The sequence below is a fragment of the Orcinus orca genome, chromosome 17, assembly GCF_937001465.1.
Source record: "Orcinus orca chromosome 17, mOrcOrc1.1, whole genome shotgun sequence".
Classification (NCBI taxonomy): domain Eukaryota; kingdom Metazoa; phylum Chordata; class Mammalia; order Artiodactyla; family Delphinidae; genus Orcinus; species Orcinus orca.
The window spans coordinates 80,791,309-80,816,480 of NC_064575.1; the positions used below are offsets into that span (position 1 = coordinate 80,791,309).

The following is a 25,172-nucleotide window of genomic DNA, read 5'->3' on the forward strand; positions in this document are numbered from 1 at the left end:
GCAAAGTGAATCAGCTATACGTATACGTATATCCCCTCTCTTTTGAATTTCCTTCTCATTTAGGTCACCACAGAGCATTGAGTAGAGTTCCCTGTGCTATACAGTAGGTTCTCATTGGTTATCTATTTTATACATAGTATCAATAGTGTATATATGTCAATCCCAATCTCCCAATTCATCCCACAGCCCCTTCCCCCTTGGTGTCCATACGTTTGTTCTCTACATCTGTGTCTCTATTTCTGCTTTGTAAATAAGATCGCCTATACCAGTTTTTTCAGATTCCACATATACGGGTTAATACATGATATTTGTTTTTCTCTTTCTTACTTACTTCACTCTGTATGACAGTCTCTAGGTCCGTCCACATCTCTACAAATGATCTGTTTTGTTTTTAAGGAAGCTCTTTGCTTTAGGGTTAGCAGCTTGTAAAGGAAATAAAAAGTGGTTTAAAGTATAAGAAAACTTGAGTCTAATAAGTTTGAAGAAATGTAGTTAAAGAAACCAAGAGGAAACAGAGAGCAGAGTAGTCAGTGTAAGTTCCCATCTTCCTAATAAAAGAGCATCTACATTGAGCAGTGGGATAATCAGTATCAGGCTAGACAGGCTGGACTATACTTTGGTAGCAATACCCAAATCTAAGTGACTTAACAGCAAACATTTGTTGCTTTACTTATGCTACTTGAACACCACGGGTCGGCAGAGAGTGGTCTATTTATCTTGGTCACTCAGGAACGAGGCCAAGGGAAGCTCCATCTCAACACATGCTTCCATGATCACTCAGGCAGGATGCAGGGAATCTGTGGTCCACACACTGGCTGTTAAAACTGCCATCTGGAAGTGACACACATCATTTCTGCTCCTATTTCATTGACCAAAGCAACTCTTCATGCCAGGCCTAACTTCAACAGGCCAAGGGAGAGTAATTCTTCTATGTGTCAGGAAAGAGAAACAGTGACATATTTGTGAACAAAAAGTGAATATCGCAATTAGTGATTTTGCAAAACGTCCTTCGGTTTTCAAAATGTACTACCACTGTTGACCTTATAATGACCTTCACCAGTGAATTTAAAGTAGAATTTAACATCAGTCCATTGGATACAAGTACCCCCCCACCATTGTTTCATAAAGCAAGATTCCTTTGTTTCAAACTCCTGCAACTAAGCAATAAATGAAAGGGGGGAACCTGAGACTGCTTCATGATTACACTCACCCTCCAAGAAGCATCAACAGGCCATCGCAGTATAACGTGGAAAATGTTATGTTTTGTGGGAAATTGGTGCTACAAAACACAGACTGGGGACACCGAGCTTGGCAGGAGACCATTGAGAAGAAGGAGTGGAATCTAGGAAGAAGTGTGCATGAGCAGAATAACAGCACATTTCTTCCTTGATCCTTCCAGATAAAGGAGGATCTGTTGGTGTTTGTTCAATGGACAAGGGTAAGGAAGACATGTGGTCCCAGAGGAGGTGTACATGGATGAGATCCTTAGGGTCGTGACTCTCTGGTCAGGACAGGGCGGCTACCCCAGAAATGAAATATTTGCATGCTATTTACACACATGTGACCTTGAATAAATGCCTTCTTTTCTCTGATCTCAGTTGCCCTTTATAAAATGAAGAGGCTAGAATCAAAATCCCATTTTTTTTTTTTTTTTTTTTTGTGCGTGTGTTTTTTTTTTTTTTTTTGCAGTACGCGGGCCTCTCACTGTTGTGGCCTCTCCCACCGCGGAGCACAGGCTCCGGACATGCAGGCCCAGCGGCCATGGCCCACGGGCCCAGCCGCTCCGCGGCATGTGGGATCCTCCCGGACCGGGGCACGAACCCGTGTCCCCCGCATCGGCAGGCAGACCCCCAACCACTGCGCCACCAGGGAAGCCCTCAAAATCCCATTTTTAAAAATAGAATTCAACAAGCTGATTCTAAAATTCACCTACAGAGTACATTAGTAAGAATAGCTAAGTGTATTTTGAATGTGAAACACAATAAGTTCAACTTGCCTTATCAATAATAAAATCACATTCTAGGCATATATGGAAATTAATTTTTTTCTCAAAGCCTGGCATTGTCCAAAGACTAGACAAAACTATTAAAAGAACAGAAAAGAGAGACCAGAATCCAGTCTGTGGTATTTGAGAATTTATGATAAGAGTTTCATTTCAAATCTGACAGAAAAGGAGTGACAATTCAAGAAATGGTGTTTAGACAATTGAAAAACCATTGAAAAAATTATCTCTCTAATTCACAACATATATAAAAATAATACCCAGAGGCATTAAAGATATGTTTTAAAAACAAAATTTGGGAAGCATTATAATAACTAGAGAGGAGTAGTTTTATTACCTTAGGTTGGGAAAGTTGTCCAATGGAGGATTCAAAACTTTTGAGACCATAAGGAAAAGACTGATATACTGGATTATAATACATTTTTTCATTTCTTTTTTGTGAGACACAACATAAATTAAAAAGAAAAATGCAGATAAGAAAAATATTACAATATATGTAACAAATGATTAATAATCAGAATATACGAAGAACTCTTTACAATCAATTATTTTAAAATTTCATAGAAAAATAGGCACAGAATATAAAAAGACAATCAATACAAGACACACAAAAGGCTAATAAACATATGAAAAGTTTTCAACCCCACAAAATATCAAGGGAATGCACATTGAAATAAAAAACGTAAAATTTATATTATTAGTAAAAAAATACATATGTATATAGTTCATTAAATCCAATGTTGTTTAAGTTGCTTGAAAATGGATATTTTCCTTAAATGACAAAAAATTAAAACGGGTTAGGAACATGGGCTGTGAAGTCAGACCACCCAGGACCACATCTGGCTCTGTGTGACTTTAGGCAAGTTACTTAACCTCTCTGCACCGGACTTTCCTTATCCATATCAGAGTCTACATTAATAATTCTAATGTAGAAATTAAATATAATGATCCATGGAAAATGCTGAGAGCAGTGCCTGGCACAAAGTGAGTACTCCGTGATGATTAGTTTTTATTTTTTTCACTGTCAATGAAAGTACTAAAATTAGAAATGCATATGCAATTCCATTTATAGGCATCTGTCCTACAGACATAACACCCATGAGCATACATTTCTTTTTATAAGAATATCCATTTCAGTAGTTTAATGGTAAAATTTTGAAGACATTTTAGCTGTTAATAAAAAGGAGAAGAGTCACATAAATTATGACAACTCCCCTTTATAAAATTGTATTCAACCATTTATAAATAATGAGCTAGATCTGTATTTACTGAGGTGGAAGAATCACTAAATATATAATATTATATTAAAAAGTAAACCAGAGAACAATTTGAATTGTGCAATTTCTGGATATCACTTAAAAATATAATATTTGTAAATATATTGACTTTTCTGTAAGGAATCACGCCAGACTGTTAGTAGCAGTTACTTTTGGGGAAGGGAGTGGGTTGAATGATGGTAAAGGCATATTTTTAAACTTAACTACGGTAGTATTTGTGTTTCGCCATAACAACTGCATATTTCTTTAGGTACTTTAAAAACATTATTTTTCAATTAAATGATGGTTGAGCTACCTAGGCACCAACTAGACAAGCTTCTAACTCAAATACTCTGATTCTCTAATTTTATCCTCCAGGAAATGGGGAGCCATGGATGGTTTTCGAGGAGGAGATTGACTTGGTCACAACTACAGGAATTCTTGAATACACAGCTTCTTGTCTTACTCTGTCTTACTTTCCTCACCTACTCTTCCAAGTGCCTACATGCTCCTTTTTTGTTGTTGTTGCCTGCAGTCAGTGGTTTTCCTTTAATTTTCTCTTAGCCAGGCACTTACCACTCAAGTTTATTTCCCTCTTAAGGTCTTTATTGTTTTCCCCTTTTCAGACCAAAAGGAAATTGGTTTCTGAAAGTATTTCTTCTCTGTTGCTCGGTGAGATCTCAGTGAGGTCACTGATTTCTTTCCCACTTCCCCAGGTGGTGAGGGCTAGTGGGAACCCCTGTGCCCAGAATTAGGAGACCAGGCTTTGGGCCGTGGCTTGCCGCTGGCCTGGGAATTCGCCCTCTCTGAACTCCAGTTTCCACACGAACAATCTGGAGAATTCAAAGCAGACATCCTCTAGGGCTACATCCAGTTGTGATCATCAAAGTTCACAAGGCAGTTATGGGGTATTGGAGTTCAGTTGATCCTAGAGAAAGAAGAACTATAATCTGATGTCTCCATGCCTTTGCCCATTGTACCCCCTATGCCTGGAATATAGTTCCCCTCATCTTCCAGCTGGCCAGCTCCTACTCATTCATTCATCTAATCATGCAATTAATACTGAACACCTACTAAGTGCTAGGCTCTGCCGTAAGCATCAAGAATACAACAACGGGGCTTCCCTGGTGGCGCAGTGGTTGAGAGTCCGCCTGCCGATGCAGGGGACACGGGTTCGTGCCCCGGTCCGGGAAGATCCCACATGCTGCGGAGCGGCTGGGCCCGTGAGCCATGGCCACTGAGCCTGTGCGTCCGGAGCCTGTGCTCCGCAACAGGAGAGGCCACAACAGTGAGAGGCCCGCGTATCGAAAAAAAATAAAATAATAATAATACAACCACGAACAAGACCTACAAGAATATGGCCTCCGAGTAGCTTGCAATATAGTGGGGGAGACAGACTTTACTCAAATAACCACAGAAATAAAGGTATCGTTGTAATGTTTATTTTGTGCAATGAAGGAACATAAATGGTGCTTTGAGGAAGAGTTAAAGGGTGACTTCCTCTAGACTGGGGATCAGGAATTGGCTCTTGGAGGAGGTATCTTGGAGGGAATGTGCTCCAGGCAAAGGAGGGAACGAGTTTGCTGTGTCTGAGGAGGAGGAAGAAGCCCCTTGTGGTCAGAGCAATGGGATGATGGTGCAAATGAGAACAGGGAGCGGGGGAGGTGGGCAGGGGGCAGGTCATGAAAGCCTCTGTGGGATGTGGTTCTGAATCTCAGTTTTCTTATAAATGCAATGGGATTTTAATTAAAGAAGTAACTTGTTCTGGTTCACATGTTTAAAATATCACTTAGTCTTTTATGTGGTGGGTGAACTAGGGGTTTCAATCATGGGAGTTGGGTAATTATTTACGCTATTACTGTTGTCCCAGGAGAGGAATGATTGCTAAGACTAACTCATTGTGGAAGAAATAAGGAAAGTGGTGGATTCAAATGGAAATCAAGGTTTATCTTGAGTCAAGTTTTCAGAAACCATTTTTAAAAATGCCCCCTGGTAATATTAATACACACAGACACACACACACACACACACACACACACACACACACATACATATACACTTGCACATATACATGCACACTGCCCTCTGTTCCAGACAATTGATGCCTTATGGAACATGGGGCCACTATTACAAGATCATCTACTTTTTTCAAAAGAACCCATATTGCATAAGCCCAAGAAAACAAATCTGTGGCTAGAACCAGTCCATGGGCCACTGGTTTGCAAGCCTTAACCTAGATAAGCTCCAAGAGGACGATGATCAGATTTGCCCATTCTGAACATTCAGGTACCTAGTGCTGTTCTTGGCACATAATTGATGCCTAATGTATACTTACTGGATGAATGGATGGATAGAAGTGTCAGTGACAGCAATGGTTGGAAATAGTTGGGGATAGGGATGGCAAATGTGTAGAGTCCACTAGAGAAACAAATGAGAGCTTTCTTAGATTCATTCATTCATTCATAGGGTTGGAAGTTCCTGAAGAGGTCATCTAGTCATAGCATAAGTTTGTGCAGCTAGGAGAAAGCAGAGCCTGGGCTAAAACTTAAATCTCCGCCTGGTCAGTCCAGGGAGAGTTGGATTAAAAGAGTACAGTTTAGTTAGCCATGGCTACAGTCTAGTGAGTTCTCAAGAAAACTCCCTGATTCTTTCATGTCAAGAGCTCAAAACATCCTGTCCCTAACCGAGCCACAGGGAGAGCCTCTTAGTCACTGGAGGATCTCTGGGTAGTGACCTGTTCTACGGGCAATGTCTGGTCAGATATGGCAGGTACCTCTAGTTAACCTAACGCTCTGTACTAACCAGAGCTTGAGGCCACTATAGGCGTCAGGGAGACCAAATGCTTCCTTTTCTTGATAGGAAAAGGGGCATTAAAGAGATGGAGTGACTTGCCAAGGTCATGTGCCCGCACTGGGGATGGGGAGCAAAGTCATTGAATCTGGAGCTCTCGGGATGATGGAATTCCCACATCTCCCCAGTCACCTCAGGTCCTACCCTTCTGCCGCGTCTATCTACCCAGGGAGAGCGTTCTCCAGTGAATTGGCTTTAAACAAATCTACACTGATCTCCTTGCATCTAGCCTTACTCCTCGTGTTAGCCAAGTTTTTGCTACAGTAATGCCGCATAACAAACAACTCTATAATTCTAGAGGTTTATAGGGCAATGTTTTATTTGGGGCCCATGAGTGTCAGGTTGGCTGTGGTTCATCTGATCTCAGCCAGGCTTGACCGACTCCAGGCTTCAGGCTGGTTCAGGCCAACTACACACGTCTTCATTCTGGAATCCAGGCTGAAAGAGGCTACCTGGGGCCTGCTCTTATTATGGCATAATAAGAGTCAACTGAGACAGGAAAGAAAGCTCATTCAAAGCCGCTGGTTGGATGTGGCATATATGACAACTGCTGACATTCCACTAGCTCAATCAAACGGATCAGTTGGTCAGAGTCATATATTCCAACTTTTTCTAGAACGGCAGTTTTAAACTAGGGGAGTAGGGTGGATGATTTTGCCCCCCAGGGTCACTTTGCAATATCAGAGATATTACTATATATTTTTTTAACATCTTTATTGGAGTATAATTGCTTTACAATGGTGTGTTAGTTTCTGCTGTATCACAAAGTGAATCAGCTATACGTATACATATATCCCCATATCTCCTCCCTCTTGCGTCTCCCCCCCACCCTCCCTATCCCACCCCTCTAGGTGGTCACAAAGTACCGAGCTGATCTCCCTGTGCTATGTGGCTGCTTCCCACTAGCTATCTGTTTTACATTTGGTAGCGTATATATGTCCATGCCACTCTCTCACTTCGTCCCAGATTGTCCTTCCCCCTCCCTGTGTCCTGTCCTATAACTTGGTAGAATCCCTGTGTTTATTATGCTATTAATTCCCTTTGCTTTTCCTGGAGTTGTTATTGGTAAAATCACAGGGAAAACCTTTAAAGAATCTGTGTAAAGAATGGACAGGGAAAGGAGGGGAAGAAGTCTTAAAACTGCATCTCAGGGCTTCCCTGGTGGCGCAGTGGTTGAGAGTCCGCCTGCCGATGCAGGGGACACGGGTTCGTGCCCCGGTCCGGGAAGATCCCACATGCCGCGGAGCGGCTGGGCCCGTGAGCCATGGCCGCTGAGTCTGTGCGTCCGGAGCCTGTGCTCCACAACAGGAGAGGCCACAACAGTGAGAGGCCCGCGTATCGCAAAAAAACAAAACAAAACTGCATCTCAGTCCGTGGCAAACTGTGTAGGAAAGTGCGATGGGGACAGGGGGCAGGGGTGGCAGTTTTACTGGAATATAGTGGGTGGAGATCAAGGATGCCGCTAAACATCCTACAATACACTGGACAGACCCCACTGCAGAGAGTGACCCGATACCAAAGGCCAATACTATTGACGTTAAGAAATCCCACCCTAGAGGGAGTCACTGCAAAGCGGCATAACGAAAGCTGTCGATATAGAATTATAAATATAGGGAGAAAGTGAAGAGTTGGGAACCATAATCTGATCTGCCGCACTCCCAGCCACTCTCCTCTCATCAGCCAGAGTGAAAGTCGCATTTATCTTTTCATTTCTCTGCTTAAAAACCCTTAGTGGCTCCCCATGACCTCTAAGTTCAAACTTCTTAGTGAGACTTACAGGTCCCATCATGAGCTTATCTACTTCACCAATCTCGCTTCTTGTTCGCCTTTCTTCTTTGATTTTATACTCTTGCCGCATGAAAAAAAAACCCATCATTTCTTGATTTTTTTAAAAAGACAGCTTATATCTTCACATAAGCTGTTCTCAGTTTTTGATGTTCTCCCTCTTCTTTGTCTATATCCAGCTTGCCTTTGTCCTTTAAATTTCGATTGGGAGTCTCTTCCCCTCTAAGCTCTTCATGCCTTCTCCAGGAAGGCTTGCCCTCCCCTTGCAGGCTCTTGCTGTGTCCTTTAGTTAGATCATCTTTCACGCTGGACTACATATTCTTTTCCCTTTGCTATCTCCCAGGCAAGAGTGTGAGCTCCAGGTAGTGAAGAGTCTTGACTTATGTACCTCCACCGAAAAGAGCACAGAGCAAGTGCTCAAAGAATACGACATATGAGACTGTTACAACCCGATACATAGGGCTGTGAGACTACAGAGAAGAGAACGTATTCATTGCATGCTCCCTATGTTTGTAAATTCCCTAAGGATGTAGAATTTATCCATGGCGGGTGCCAAGCACAGTGCTCTGCACAGATTGTTGTTCTCCAAATATTTAATAAAGAGTTCAGATGTGAGTTGCTTCTATCAGTCATTTACACCTTAGTATGAAATTGGCACAGCTGTGCCTGCCTCTCAGGGATGCTGGCATCTTGAGTTTCTCTCCTTGTGGAATTAAAAGGTTGTGCAGGGTCAAACATCAAAAATCAGGGGAGAGGGGAGGAGTATGGAGGACAGGGTAAAGGGGGGTCATTTCCTCCAAAAAGGCCAGTTTAGCCCCTGGGTCTGTACCTCAGACTGGCCTCTCTTTCCCACTCAGAGTTTCTTTGCCTGTGCCTCCTACCCCTCTTCTGATCCAGAACACCAAGGATCTCAGCAAGGCAGTTTCCTCACACTGATACTCCACCCTGAGCCTGCCAGAGGCAGTTTATTTCTTTGTTTATGTGCTGAGACACACAGCCCTTATTTAGAGGGAAGTGTGAACAAACAGACCTGCGGCAATTTCTTTTCTCTACGGCCTCCCCCCCCCCGGAACAACTGTCACTCCTTTCTCCCTCCCACCCCTCCTCCCTCTGCAGGCTTTAGTGCTGAGAACACCATGTGGAGATCACAGTTCTAGATCTGAGTCCTAGTTTCACTACTGACTAGCTCTGTGACATTCTGCCTTGGTTCCCTCATCTGGAAAAATAGGCAAAATCCCTGTCATCTCCTCCACTATGCAGTTAGTTCAGGTAAATGTATCCAGTGAGTTCAGTGAAGGCATCATATCTTTGTTGATACAGGCATTGAAGCTACAGAAATACCTAGGATGAAGTTTGCAGAAAGCATTTCAAAAAACAATTTGGTTTTTCCCTTTCTGGCTTACTTCACTCTGTCTGGGGTACAGATGCACCTATTTGTCGGGCAGGAATAGAGACGTAGACGTAGAGAGCAGACATGTGGACACGGGGGTGGAAGGGGAGGGTGGGACGAATTGGGAGATTAGGTTTGACATAAATACACTACCATGTGTAAAATAGATAGCTAATGGGAACCTGCTGTATAGCACAGGGAGCTCAGCTCCGTGCTCTGTGATGACCTAGATGTGGGGGATGGGTGGTAGGAGGGAGGTCCAAGAGGGAGGGGATATAGGTATACATACAGCTGATTCACTTCATTGTATAGTGGAAACTAACACAACGTTGTAAAGCACTTTTACTCTAAAAAAAAAAAAAAAGGGCAGGGGGAACAATTTGGGATAGTGAGAAAGAAGCGGAATTTTATTTCAGAAGACCTTGTGTCCAGGTTCTGGACCTACACCTTCCTGATGTTAGGTGTTAGGGTTAGTTTCCTGGAGAGCACCATGGTGTAGGGATGGCATGCATACTTCTGCTCCCTCCAACCCATGGCAGACATCACTAATCAAACCCAGATGCCATCTCAGTATTCTCCTCAACACAGGTTACCTGGGACCCACTGACAATCAGCCGGAAGCTGAAACCTTTGTGCCATTTTGGGAAGAAAAAGCACAGCTTTGTGGTCAAGCCAATGTGGTTAGAATCATGGTTCCTGTGTAACATTAAGCAAGTCCAACACTCTCCTTTAATCTCAGCATCCCTCCACATCTGTATGAAGAATCTATTTTTACCTCCCTCACAAGTTTCCTGTGATAACTAAATAACATTAAATAGTACATGTCATGTGGCATGTCATAGATACTTAATACTCATTTTCTACCTCTTGTCTTCTAGTTTTAAATAGACTTTTTCTCTTACCCTCAGTTTTTACCACCTGTAAAATATTATTATGAATGCCATTCTCACGAGGTTATTTTAAGGATTCAACCTGTTGCCCTGGATCATATTAACGTAGGAGAGCTAAAGACTCTCTGTTGTCCTGACTCCCCCTCATAGTTTCTCTCCCCACAGCAAATCTTCTGGCTCCCAGCTGAAGGTCCATCCTGCCTCAGATTCCCTTCCATCCTCTGGCCAGTTTTGAGAATTATTTGGAGAAGGGTCATTAGCTTCAAGCTAGCCCAAGTGCTAGACCTTGGTCCAGATTGTGTCCCTCAGTCCTCTCAGGCCCTTCAGTATGTCAGGGAATAAATGCCCCACTGCGTGTCCCTTTGGAAGGGAAGACAGCAGAAGAGGCCACCAGTGTCCTTTTCACCACTTTTCAGTTATTTCTTCCTCCCCTTTGGATCCCACTAGGGCCTGACCAAGGTGAATAAGGAGAGACTCTTAGGTGGCAGATTTAAGGAGGCCCTTACTCTTGGGGGCCGTGCAAGGGCCGACTGCTCAGTGAGAGTGAGGGCCTCCTTAAACGGAGTAGCTTCAGCTCCCTGCTTGCCACACCCTGGTCCTGGTCCTGGTCCTGGCATGTAGGGAAGGAATTTAGTAAAAGTATTATCTGCCAGAACGTTTGAGGGTATGGGCTTTGGAGTCAGGCCTTCTGTACTCAAATTCTGACACCTCCACTTGAGTTGAGGGATTTTGCATGACTTAACTATATATATTTTTTCCTTATACGTAAATTGGAGATAATAATAGTACTGCCCTCATAGTGGTGCTGTGAGGATTAAATTAGGGGCTACATTGATGATAACCAAGAAAGCATTGGTAATCCTAAAAGCACAATTTTAATTAGACTGTGCAAAACTGGAAATAGTAGAGACCCTAGGAGAAGAGAAAGGGATCAAATTCCCACTGGATATGTTTTTCCATTTTAAGCCTCCAAACCATTCTCTGTAGCGCTATGATCCCCACTTTACGTGTTAGGAACTTAAGGCCACAGAGAATAAAGAACTTGCCCCAGGATGCTCAGCTGGTATGAAGAGGCTACAGTACTTGAACCCGTGTCCCCCAAACTCCAAATTCTTTGCTCTTCCCTTCCACCCTGAAGCCATCTCTGATTTGAAATCCGTGGACTAGATTCATGGTTCCTTCAGCTGCCTGTTCATTAGAATCACTTGTGTGGCACCTTAAACACACACTTGACAGAGCTCCACTCTTGAATTAGAATCTTCTGGAAATCTGTATTTTTAATAAGAAGCCCTGGGATTAACACAAGTCGCCAGGTTTGGGCATCGCAGGAGGCTGGGTGATCTCAAAGCTCACTTCCACCTCTAATTTTCTAAGTATAGCCTCATGAGAAAGTGACAGTGAAAGTAATTATCAAATTGCAAGAATAAAGTGCCTTGCTAAGAAAAGGCTGGCACTTTCTAAGGGACGTAAAATTAAAGCCCAATAGATTAAAATTCCTTTAAGAAATGAGTAATACAAAGATTAAGGCACATCTGATACAGCTTCTTGAAGGGCTGCTCAAAGATTTATAGGCAGAGTATAAATCAGCTCTGATGAGAGAAGGAAGAAAATGTGTCTTATCGCTCTCATCTTGCAGTGGAAGGTAAAGTACGCAGAAAAGGAGAGTTGGCAATCGTCAAGCAAGGCACCAGAAGCGCTTTTGCAAATATTTGCAACAAAGAGAAAGCAAATCCCCTTCAAGTGAGCAGGGAAGGTCTGGTTGTCAGTCAGGGGTCGAGTGACTTCATAAGTCAAATCCCTTTCTTGGGAGTTTTTTTTTTGTTGTTGTTTTTTTATCACACACACAGAAAATGAGCAAAGGAACTTGGAGTAATTAGGAGGTAATGAAGTTGTCAGAATAAGCTATTGACTAAAGAGTAGACAAGGGAATAGATGAAAAATTTAAACATTTCTAATTTAGCTGATCTGGAAGCTGCACATCTTTTGTCCGTATGGGAATTATCCTTGGTGCCTAACGAATGAGCTTTCTGGGCAAAGCAGGGAGAATCCCAGAAGACAAAGGAAGAAGGAATTGGAATCAAAGTCCAAAATGGTAATAGTGACAGTAATAGAAATTATAATTAATCCCTTACATTTTTATTCAGCTTTGCAAAGCGCTTGAACATATATTACCTAGTTCAATTTGTGCAGAAACCTAAGAGGGAGGAAGGAATATCCACAGATGTAAGTGTGGAAACTCAAGGTCAGAGAATACAATGCCTTGCCTAAGGGTCATCCAAATTACTCTTACTAGTACAGAGCTGAGGCTTGAATTCTGGTCCTTTCAGCCCAAAGCAAGTGTTCTTTCCATTACAGATTAAGCTGGGGGAACACTGAGGGCGACTGGAAATTGATAAGAAATTGATAAGCCAGTTTAACTCAATGTTTAGAGCTAAAACGGCCAGACTGTGCTCTATGCTTCCTTTCTTCCTGCATTCTTCCTTTCCTGCCAGCTCGGTCCCTTCTTCCCTCTTATTGTTCAGGAGTTTGAACAGAAGGAAGTGATTTCTCTGAGAAGAGCCTGGCTCTCCTCTGTTCATTCTGGCTGGCGTTGCTAGTGGGGGAAGGAGACTAAGAGAACAATCATTTGTTCAGTACAGGTCCTGGGCTTTACCTATAGGGTCTCATTCGGTCTCAGAATCACTCTGCAAGGGAGGTATGCGTATGCCTCCCGTTAGGGATGTGCAGACTAGCGTCCTGAAAGACTAGGCAACTGGCCCTAAGCCTGCTGCTGTGTGGTACAGCCCCACCCAATCTCTCCAGTACCCAAACTCATGGTCCTTCACTATTATTTCCACCTGGCAGACCATCTAGGCTGAGGACATCAGACCACAAAGATGACTGTTTAGTCTGGAAAGCAAAGGCTGGGAGGGAATACTGTTCAGTTTGCAGTCAGTGTCAGTTGAGCCCCCAGCCAGTGCCCAGCACTGATCTGCCAGCCACACGAATGAGCTGTCTCAGAAGTGGATCCTCCAGCCCCAGGGAGCTGTTCTCAGGAGGTTTTCTGGAGCAGAAATAAACAGTGCTGGTTGAGCTCTGCCCCAAACTGTAGGAAAATAAGCAAGTAAAATGGCTGTGTCTTAAGCCACAGAATTTTGGTGTAGTTTGTTACACAGCAAGCGATCCCTGGGATACCCGTTCTACACTCTTCAGAGGAGGGCTTATCTCTGCAGGTGATGTTTTCCAGGAAGAGTTTGGCCACTGACAGGAGAATGAAGGGTGGAAGGAAGGGGGAAGCCTCAAGCGGGTTCTCTGGCAGAGGCTGCATCTCCTCTGTCCTTCTAGCTCTTCCTAGAAGGATCTTCTGTGCTTCAAGTTTCGCCAGGTGAACCCTGTCCCCATGCTGCCTTCCACTGCCTCTTGCCTCTATCCCTCCAGGCTAGGGCTGGGAGTGTCTTCTGTTACTGCTCATCACCGTCCCTGTTTTTCCCAATTTTCCCTTCGGTTATGCAATTAATGTCCCACATTAAATTCCCACTGTGGAAAATAAATGAGTAATTTCTGTTTTATTGGTTAGATTCTGCTGATGGGTATAGCACAAGTTACAATAAATAGTCCAACCCAGTTCTTTCCCACATGTTCATTCTTTTCCATGTCCTCGAGCCCCCATCGGAATATAAACACACCCTTACCCCTGGTCACTGGCCCCTTCTGGCCTCTCTGATACATCTCTGGCACTCTCTCCTCAACTCTCCACTTTGCCTTAGGGCTTTTACACTGGCTGTTCTCTCTGGATGCTCCTCCCTCAGAAGTGAGCAGGGTTCACTCTCTTATCTCCTCCAATCCTCTGCTCAGGTATCACCTTCTCAGTGAGGCTGGCCTCAATCCTTACTTAAAGTGACACCCATGCATCTCCCCCCCTGCATTCCCCGCCCCCCTTATCCTGTTTCTTTTTTCCCCCCATAGCACTGATCATCTTAGAACATGCTGTATAATTTTCTTGTTTATCACATTTATTATCCATTGTCTCCTCTTTCTACATCAAGTTCCATGAAGTCAGAATCTCCCTTGTCTCTGGTCACTGATTTATCCCAAGTGCCTCGAACACAGCTGGCACATGCTGGGAAATATCTGCTGAATAAGTAGGTGACAATTTTATGCAGAATCTCAGTGTCCAAAGCAGAGAAAAGCTGAACCTCTCTGGCTGAAACAGAGGAAACGGGCTAAGACCCCAGGCTACTCATAGCCCACCTCTTTCTCTGCAACGTTCTCTTTAGGATAAAACAAACCCTGCAGTGTAAAACCCACAGCGGCAGGGGACTCTGAGAGCCCAGATTATTTGTTCATATGTACCTAGTTGGGCTTATAACTTGTGATCCATTTACTACAGTTTGTTTCACAAACACTTTCTTGAGTTTTAACAGGAGCTATCCCCCAAGACAGTTTGGTGGGCAAATAAAAACATACAGACAAACAGATTTCTTTCCTGCAGTATTTCTCAGCGCCTTTTTTTTTTTTTTTTTCAGTACACGGGCCTCTCACTGTTGTGGCCTCTCCTGTTGCGGAGCACAGGCTCCGGACGCGCAAGCTCCGGACGCGCAGGCTCAGCAGCCATGGCTCACGGGCCCAGCCGCTCCGCGGCACGTGGGATCTTCCCAGACCGGGCACGAACCCGTGTCCCCTGCATCGGCAGGCGGACTCTCAACCACTGCGCCACCAGGGAAGCCCATCTCAGCGCCTTTTAATACGCTCCTGAGTGTGGTGAGTTTCCAGGATGGACTTAGAATATTTCCCCAAATTTTGTGACCACAGGACCCTCTCTCTATGGACTATCTGGTAAGAAATGCTTTGGGAAATGCAGATCTTCTGGCTGATCTCAGTCTCCAACCTGTTACTATGATAATTTGAATCATCATAAATATTTAATTCATAACACTTATCTCAATGGCTAATATAGTTAGTAACTCCACATTAATATCACACCTATGAGCATAATTATTAACTATTAATTCTAGAACGATTAACTGTAGGTGAGCCTCAGTTCACGTTAAGTGCACTTCAGTCCTGAGAAGAGGTGAGGATGGTGTATGGATGGGTTTAGGACTCGGATGGGGTTCAGACAACCTGGACCGGCTCCTGGCTTTACTGCACGTGTGTGACTTGGGTCAAGTAACAAAACTCCTGGGCCCCAGTTTCTTCTTCCTTAACTGAGCTGTTTTGATTCAGTTGGGATGTTTAAGCTAATAAGGTCCCTCAGATGTGTGGCAATGAGGGAAGGAAGCTTGTGGTTCCCATCCCTATAGCCCCAGTAGCTCAGTTGGGATGTTTAAGCTAATAAGGTCCCTCAGATGTGTGGCAATGAGGGAAGGAAGCTTGTGGTTCCCATCCCTATAGCCCCAGTAGCTCTGCTGCCTTTAAGTGGTTGATGGCAGCTGACAGGCATTGTTCACTCAACATCTGCCGGGCACTGTCCTAATGCTCCCTGTCACAGTGCCCACAAAACCCAGTGGCAAACGCTCCAAATAAATCAGAGTAACGAGGTGGAGACTGACTGGGGTACTTTTCTATGAAGTCTCTAGCTTCACTGTCCTCTATTAGCAATACCCCTATACACACAGACACACCAAATGTGTTCACATGTGTGTGCAGGTGCGTGTGCATGTGCCTGTGCCCGGGTGTGTCAGGGCTGAAGAACAATACATTACAAGAGCTTAAATGAGTGTCAGAGACCAGGCAGCAAGCAGAAGTTTAGAGAAAGGAGAGGTGATCTTCTCAAGGACGGTTGTCAGGTCAGCAGCTTGAAGGCGTCCTCAACCAGAGGATTTCCATCTACAATGAGAAGCAGGTTCCCAAAGGTTGAGAGTGAGTCAGCAGCTGAGAGGTAGAATGTCAGCTGGGTCTGCTTGGTGGTTTAGAGTCAGACTGGAAAAGCGGCAAGAGCATGTCCTTCTCCAGACGCTGGCGGGAGTCGCTGAGAAATCAGATGCTGCTTCAGTGTCCTCGCACTCTCTGTCTGGTCCTTCCACAGCGATAATAGCTGAGCCCATCTCTCAACAGAGGAGAAGCTGAGCACTTGGACTGAAGCCATTCAATATGTCTGAGTCTTGGAACCTCTCTGAACCCTGTATCAAATACATCTAGAGATAAGAGCCCCAAAATATAGACTTGCACTCATCTGGAGATTATAAAGCATGCTTCCAAAACTATTAAATCTAAAGGTAATAGATGAAATGGCTTCAAATAGAGACTTGTCCAAATTCCCTTTTCAAAAACCTAGTGAGGTTCTGGCCAAGCAAGATGGTAACCGAGGATGGAGATAGGGTAATCTGTCTTCCCTGAGTTCCAGGACTTGAGGGGAGATTCTGAGCCAAAATCCCTAAAATGTGCCCTAAGTCAAAGGCAAGGACGTCAATTTCAGTGTCACAGGTACGCATAGGGTCACAAATCTGAACCCCACGCCAAATATGAGTGGGAAAAATAGTACAAACTACTCGAGGAGGATTCTTAGGTAAGACCTGGCCCTTCCACTAATTTCCCATGTGACCTTTCGCATGTGGGACGCTGAGCTTTCCATAAAATGGGCTTCAGTTTGCCCAACTGTAAAGAGTTGGTACAAGACAAAATACGGTAGATGCGTAGTGTGGATTCCTACACTTGTCATCTTGTTGCAAAGACAGACATTGTCATTCAATCAGAGCACTCTTTCACCAAGTCCAGTTGGTGCTTTCTCAATGCTGTGCTCCAAGGAACCACACCTGAGATGACCTGGGCATCCCTGAATTAGAAATACCCAAAATTCCTTCCAGTGCAAACAAGCTTCTTAATTCTATGAAAAATAGGCTTCTTTGTGTTAGAGCACTTTGGTCACTGAATTTTCCTCTCACTATATTAACGGCACCTTCATACGCTTCCTTTGACCTTATGATTGATGCCCCAAACGTCCTCACCATGAGCCATCTACCTTAAGGTATCTGCACCTGAAGGTCACCTGTAACCCGAAGCCCTCGATGCCCAGAGCAATCTTCCTGATGAAGCATACAGTGTGAAGACAGAGTCATAGGTGCTGACAGGCATCTTAATGACTAAACCTTGGTCGCTTTTACAACCAAACACATTTTTAATTGGACTTCCTTGGAGACCGCCTCTTATGTGATGTCTTGAGGAATGTTCTTCCCTGGCATCCTTGTGTGAAGGGCACTTCACAACTTCCGGTGCTAATTATCCTCTGGAGAAAAGGGGAGAGACCCTGGCCAGCAGCTGGTTCCATAATCTAGGTCAACTTTCTGGAGTTGGTCTTTTGTTATTTCAATTTCCTCAAGCTCATTATCAGAAGGAACCTATAAACTCTTGATTAACTGGGCCCTAACCGAACAGAACACTGGATTTCCAGTAAATTTTCGGAGGCCCTCCTCTCTAAGAGCAAGAGGTAAATGACAACCATACAAGTCAATATGAAGGAACCCAGAATAACAAAAGACGCTAGGAAAAAAGCATGTTCGACTTTGTGGCACGTGTTGTATTATCACGTCATTTTTTGTTTTGTTTGTTTTAGTAACTTAAAACATCAGCCATGTTTTTGCCCATGCCAAAAATGGGCAGGAGTTCAGGCCAGGCTTAGCAAAGATGGTTCATCTCTGTCTCACATGGTGTCGGCTGGGCAGCTTGATGGGCTAGAGCATCCAAGATGGCCTCACACACATGTCTGGGCCCTTGGTGCTGGCTATGAGCTGGGAGCCTTGCTTCATCTCTGCCGGGCATCTCTTTCTCACCAGATGGTCTCTCATCAATCAGGAATCCAGACCGAGCTTTTTACATGGAAGCCGGCTTCTAAGAATGCACATTACTTTTAGTTTGCATTTTTACTCTCCAGGAAACAGCAGTCTGAGGACCACCAAGAAATTGTGGGCATCAACAATAGTGTTACATAGAAAGAATCTTTGGTTCTTACGCCTACCGTTGGGATCTGATGACTCTCAACTCTCAGGCTTCTTCTGCCTCAGAGATTCAAAGTAACTAGGATGCATAGACTGGGAAACCATTGCGTAACCTTCATGAATTTGCTTTCTTTGGTATATTTTTATTTTTTATTTTTAATTATGTATTTTTTTTTTTTTGTCGCACCGTGCAGCATGCGGGATCTGAGTTTCCCGACCGGGGATCGAACCTGTGCCCCCTGCAATGAGAGCGCAGTGTCGTAGCCACTGGACTGCCAGGCAAATCCCACGGTTTTTTTGGTATATCTTTAGAGTAGAAGTCTCAGTGTTTCACTGCGAGATTTCTCCAAACTTCTCACTACATAGCATTATGGAGTGTAAACCGTAAGTTTAAGGATGAAGCCCATCTTTCAAGTCCACTGGCCACATACTGTCTCTGAGTTTATCTCATTACCCACCTGGCTGCAGACTTCAACAGCTGTTCAGTTCCCCCTAAAGAATCCACTTATACCAAAGCACAAGTGAGCAATGTGGACTCACTGACAACTATGGAATGGAGAAAATTTACATAGCACAACCCTCAGCAAAATTAAGAAAATATATGTGTCCCCTGTTAGATGTTTGTCTTTCCCAAATTCCCTTCTCTACAGGATCCCTGGGAGTTCTTTCCCTTTCCTATTTCCTCCCACTATATCCAGGTTCCCTGGATCCTCTCTCTTCTCTGCCGAATGTTACCAGGTCCTCCAGTCTTGCCTCTGTCATCCAGAACAATCAGAACAATGCAGCTCTTTCCTCCTAAATCCTTTACCTTTCTCAGTAAAACTTTTTTTTTTCTGTTTCGAGAGCTAAGCTCATAAAAACCACGGGTAGAAAAGTGAAGAACATTCTGACCCAAGTGTACCCACCTATCCCACCCTCAGTACCAACACCATCATCACGACCAACACAACAATGTGATGTGACAGTAGAAGCCAGTTCAGTGGGCCAGGTCTGTTAACTTATTCATTTACACAACAAACATTTTTTAAATAAATAAATAAATTTATTTATTTATGGCTGCATTGGGTCTTCGTTGCTGTGCACAGGGGCTTCTCACTGCGGTGGCTTCTCTTGTTGCAGAGCATGGGATCTAGGCATGTGGACTTCAGTAGTTGTGGCACACAGTCTCAGTAGTTGTGGCACATGGGCTTGGTTGCTCCGCGGCATGTGGGATCTTCCCGGACCAGGGCTCGAACCCGTGTCCCCTGCATTGACAGGCGGATTCTTAACCGCTGTGCCACCAGGGAAGTCCCACAACAATTTTGAGAGCCCTACTGTGTTTCAGACACTGTGCTGGTCACACATGCAAGAGTGAACAGCCTATGTCTACATGCATCTCACATTCTAGTGCAGGGAACCAGAAAATTTAAAAGCATACACATTTGGGACTTCCCTGGAGGTCCAGTGGTTAAGACACCAGGCTTCCACTGCAGGAGGCTTGGGTTCGATCCCTGGTCAGGGAAGTAAAGATCCCGCATGCTGTGTGGTGGGACCAAAATAAATAAATAAAAGCAACCGTATTAGTAGAAGAACGCATGGATAGACTGAAGGGACAGGAAAGAAGTGGGGCGTTGTGATAGGAAACATGAGAAACTTTCTTCATCGAGGTAGTTAAGAAGAGTCTCAGGAGGATGGGGCATTTGGGCTGAGATCAGAAGGGTGAAAAGGAGTATTCCTTCTCTTGCCAAACTCTTGCCGACATCCTATTACCTTCTTGCTCTCAATGGATAAATCCCAAGGAATGTTCAAAAATAGACATCAACCTGAAAGACTTTAGGCTGGAGAAGAACATGGCGTGTTCTAGGGAGAGCAGATTAGAAGGAGCGTGAGGGAGACAGGCCAGAGTGAGGCTGGAGAGGCAGGCGGAGCCTCTGTGGGCCAGGTGTGCCTTCCAGGCTTCAGTGGGGAATTAGAACCACTGCAAGTGCTACAGAAATAAGGGAGTTATTATAGGAGTTAGACTTTCCATGCATGTAGGAGGTGCGGGGAAGTAGGTGTCTGGAACGGGGGAGTTGAAGGACCAGAGAAGCAGTCTCTGAAGCACAGTCAATGTGGGGATGTTGGAGGTTGTGGGGAGCCCACAGTCATACGCACTTCAGTCTCCCCAAATGAGGTGGGTGCTCGGTGGTCTCTGGAAGCTGCTGTCTCGAGAGGGTAGTCAAATGTGTATAACTGCAACCACTGCAGAGTCACAGCCAAGTGCCTGGGTTGTGGGCAGCAGCTGAGAAGATGAGCTGGCTGCAGAGGAGAGCATGGGCAGGCGGGCGCCGCTGGCATTCTCTGCGCCCGTTCATCGCCCTATGTGACCACGACATCCTCCTGAGAGTAATATCCCTGCTTTCCTTCCACCCCTGATTTCCTCTCTTGGCCAACTCTAAACCAGAACCACAGAACAAAGGGGATTCTGGGAAACACAGATCCCGACACCCCGGATGAGGGTTTGGATTTTATTCTCATGGAAAGGAAAGCCCACTCACCTTTACAACTCCAGAGCCTACCATGAAAAACATCGGTTCTTCTCTGCCATTTACCTCTGCTTCTTCACTACCATATTCCTTCTATATTTCCTTATTACTAACACAGTTCCTAAGCCCCAAATCCTTCAAGTTTCCCTTTTTCTGGTAGAAAACTGGTATACCACACATTCTCCTCTTGAGCATTTAAGTCCCTCTCTGGAGTTAACAGATGCAAATCCATGTCCCACCCCTTCAGAGGCTCAGAGGCTGGGGTGGGGGGAGGTTGGAGAGGGGATATGTTTTGTAGGCTTGAGTCAGGACACCCAGGTACTACTCAGTAGATGGTAATCAGGGGCAAGTTACCTGTCTGAGCCATAATTCATCCACGTATAAAGGGGCATAGCCATCCCTACCTCACAGAATCTAGGGGGTTAAAATAGAAATGCATTATAAGTAGACAGCATATATGCAAACTGTCTTATTCCCAGCAAGTGCCCAGTGTAAGGAAGTTCACCTTTTCTTTTTCTCTGCTGTGCTTTCTGGAGTAACACTAACACCATGTTGGGGTTATTCATTGCCCCATTCGCACCACTTGTTCCTGCTTCTTTTTATTGCCCACCACCAAAACTGCAGCTGTTTTATGAAGCTTCTAAGCAGGGTGAACCGACTCTTTCAGGTGTCAGGCATCCCCAGTACTGCAACCCTGTAGTCACCTTCCTCAACTTTAAACAGGCATCTTCATAACGGCACCTAACTCCTTCTAAGGACTGAATGAGATACTGTATGGAAAGGGCTTAGAACATAGCCTGGCCCATGGGAAGGACTCAAAGAATGGTAAATATTGTTATTATCACAGCCATTATTACCATGTGCATCCTTCCCTCAAAGGTAAACTGTCAAGTCCCTGTGTTGTGGGTAGGAGGACCCAGCACAGTGCTGAACTCTACAGTGCCTCTCCCCTCACGTAATAAGTCAGGTCATGAGAAAAAAGCCAAATACCTTAGTCACTTTCTTTAGGAGAGCGCTATGCCCACGAGGGTATTCTTGAGAAGTCATAAAATGGACTTTGTTTTGTCTCCCTCTGATTTGAAACTCTGGTTGCCTAGGGCAGATGGGCAATTTCAAGCTCCATTAATGACTTTTCCCAGGAGCCCACTACGTCCTTATGTAAAAAGCTAAGAAATGTTAGCTGAAGAGACAGACACATCATCATCCCTTTCTAGGATTCTCCAACATGTTTATAATTATTTTCCCAAATGTATATGTCTTGTTTCTTTTTTTTATTTATTAATTTTTATTGGAGTATGGTTGCTTTTATGTCATGTTTCAAAAATAACAATAACAATGCCCAATATGTATGGAGCATTTCCTATGTGTCTGACACTATATTGAGTGCATTAGTTTCATTAGGTATTTTATCTTCATGCCGACCAATGAGGTAGAAGCTGTTATATCAGATTTATAGAGGATGAGACAGATGTGTATGGATGCATTGTTTTAACACTAGGTACTTGGTGGTGTGAATAATCCAGAACCCTTCCTGATATATACATACTACTTACAAATGGAAACGATGGGAGAAGTATAATAACTTAAAAAGCAAGACACATGCACATAGCTTACTTAGTATTCAAGCAAAGAAAATTACCAAGTGCCAGAAACAAGAAAGAATTGAAAGCCACTGTGATACCTGTAAAATCTCACACTGTGGCAAACCTGGTAGGTGGGGAATAGTATTAGACCTAGAAAAATGCCCACATGTTTATGGGCTTGGGTTTCAGTCTCATATAGGCATGGGAGTGTCAATTTAAAAAAATGCACAATGTGAGAGTTGCAAGTTAAGTTTTATTTGGGGCAAAATGAGGACTATAGCCTCAGATAGCTCTGAGGAACTGCTCCAAAGCAGTGGGGGGGAAGGTCAGTACATACATGATTTTGGTGAAGGGGGAGTACCTGCAATCAAGCACATACTTTTGGCAGAAGGTTTCTGTTACTCTCATGAGGGTTTCTCCTAGTCACAAGGAGCAGACGTCACCATGAAGGTGCTTTTTCTAGATACGAGGAGATGCAAGAATTGGGCTTATAAAACCAGCTCCTGAAAATATCTAACTATCTGAAGACCTGTTCTGCCAGTTTTTCTCAGAGCACAGAGGGTCTCGTTTCTGCTCTCCACCCTGAACTCCCTCCAGGGGGTGTCGAAAGGCAGCAGCTGCAGCAGCACATGATTTAATCCTTACAGAGGCAGATGGCAAGAGCCAATTTGTAGTTGACAGGAGATAAGGCCTGGAGTCTGTGATAGGTGGAAAATTGGAACTGTGGCTGCATAAAGCTGGAACCATCACAAATTAATTCTTAGTGAAAATAGAAAGACTTGAACCACCAACCCTGAGAATTTACAAAGAAGCATCTCTCTACCCAGAGCTCTATAAAGGTAAAAAAAAAAAAAAGAAGAAGTCTTTGGTGAAAAATAACCCTAAACTTTCATTACAGATGGGTTTGGAAACTGAACTATGTGACACAAACAGTTCAAAAATCTCAAAACAACAGATTAATATAAAAAGTGATTCCTGGTTTGTGGTAAACCTGGAGCCCTTGACAGGGGCCAAAACAAGGGCTCAGAAACACAGATTCACTCCCAAAACACAGGAGCTTCCCACCAGACAGAAAATTAGCCTTCAGTGAAGATGAATTAACAATAAAAATGTACAAAATACATGGGGAAGTGACTCACCACAAGGGAGTTTTAATAATCACAGTCATCAGGGAGACCAACTCCCAAGAATTTAAGGCAAAAGAACAGTGCAAAACAACTGCAAAATAAGAATTTTTAAAAGCAAATAGAAGTAAATAGAAGACTAGTAACCACAAGAAAACAGTAAGATATTATTAGAAAAGGCCAGATTGCTTTGAAAGAGACATTAAAGATAAAGAGGAAGACATTAAAAATTGGGTTCCCAATATTCAGAATCCAATGAATAAATTAAATATCAGATTAGACACAGCTGAAGAGATGATTAGTTAACTGGAAGAACAATCCAAAGAATGCATCTCAGGGAATCCAGAGACAAAACATATGAGGGAAGCATAAGGAGACCTACAGCATAGAATGAGAAAATTCTATCATTTAAGTAGAATATAGAGAGAATGAGGGAGAAGCAATGTTTAAAAATATAATTATGAACTTTCCAGAGTGGATAAGATATAAATTCTTGGAACGTAAGTTCTGAGAAAGAAGGGGTAGATAACTTTCTCAAGGCCACATAACCAATAGGCAGTGGAGTCAGGTTCATACTGACTCAATCTGCATGAGCTCTTCATTTTAACTAGCACCCCCAGGCTGCAAACAAGTCTTTGGTATTCTCCTTGAGGGCTCAAATCATGACTAACTCATGGCACCCTTGTGGTTGTAACAAACCTCAAACTGTATCTGGTCCAAAACAATGATAATTATGAAGGTGTCAACCCAGCATTTCCTAAAATGTGTTTCAGAAAACATTTGTCCCATAGTGAAGGGTAGGGGTGAGGAGGGTTCTCTGGTCAAATGTTTGGAAAACACCATACATGCAATATCTCTTTGTGGAGGCATAGCAAATATCAGTGTATTAAACTTTCTGGTGAGTCTGATATAAAGACTTCTGTTTGATTCCAGAGCAAATTTCTCCCCAAATACCAACAACTTTTGACCTTCAGAAGTCTCTCTCTTTTTTTTTTGTTACAATTCTGTATAATATTGGAAACAAATAATTATTCAACTTTGTTTGAATACTTCCATTGTTATGGAATTCACTATCAACCAAGGCAGTCCTCTCTACTTTTAGACAGCTTTTATGGACAGAAAATTATTTTTTATATTGAAAGGAAATGTTTCATCTTCTACCCGTTGGCATTAACTATGCCCCATAAGGTTATAAAGAAAATGTCCTGACCTTGTTAACGTCTGCTGCAGTAACAAATGACTTCTAGATTTCAGGGGTTTACAACAACAAATATTGTTTTCTTGCTCATGTACTTATCAGCTCCAGGTGAGCTGAGTCTCTGCTCTTTGATCTTACTTATTTCAGGGCTGAAGGAGCATTCTCCATCTTGGTTAGGGCCAAGGAGAAATTGTGATGGAGGTTCCTAAAGCTTAGCTGTGGCAATCACCACTTTCAAGTTTAACTGGTCAAAGCAAGTCATATGACCCAGCCAGTTCTCAAAGATGAGAAGATATGATCCTGACGTGGAGAGGGTAGCCAATATTTTGGAACTATAATACAATCAACTATCTAGTCAAATCTGTCATTCAGAAAATGTGAAGATAGCTACTGACTAGGTTCTGGTACCAATTCCAATGTTCGGGGTTGGGGGGATCCCCACCCCAACAAGCAATTCTCCTGATACGAGTGGGTGTTCTGTAATTCAACTCAATTCTGACACTATCTACCAGGAGATAGCATCAGATTCCACAGGTTAAGTGTTTATTTAGTTCCACAAGGCCTGACACCCCCTTGCCCAACTTCAGACCCCAGTCGCAAATCCCGGTTGTTACCTGTGCCTCTGACACACTGGCTATAAATCAGAGTTTCCCATCTAGACCCTCTCTTTGTGTTCA

At 43.6% G+C, this 25,172-nt stretch overlaps 1 long non-coding RNA gene across 3 annotated transcripts in view; it reads left to right on the forward strand.

The window, feature by feature from the left end:
- Positions 1–14,720: 14,720 nt before the first annotated feature.
- Positions 14,721–25,172, forward strand: part of LOC117199640 (uncharacterized) — a 126,005-nt gene continuing 115,553 nt past the window's right edge. Inside the window, exon 1 of one of the 3 annotated variants that reach the window (XR_007472978.1) lies at positions 14,721–14,913. This is a non-coding gene — a long non-coding RNA (uncharacterized LOC117199640). The remainder of the gene's footprint in view (positions 14,914–25,172) is intronic. The other 2 variants (XR_007472979.1, XR_007472977.1) reach the window with 2 other exon arrangements.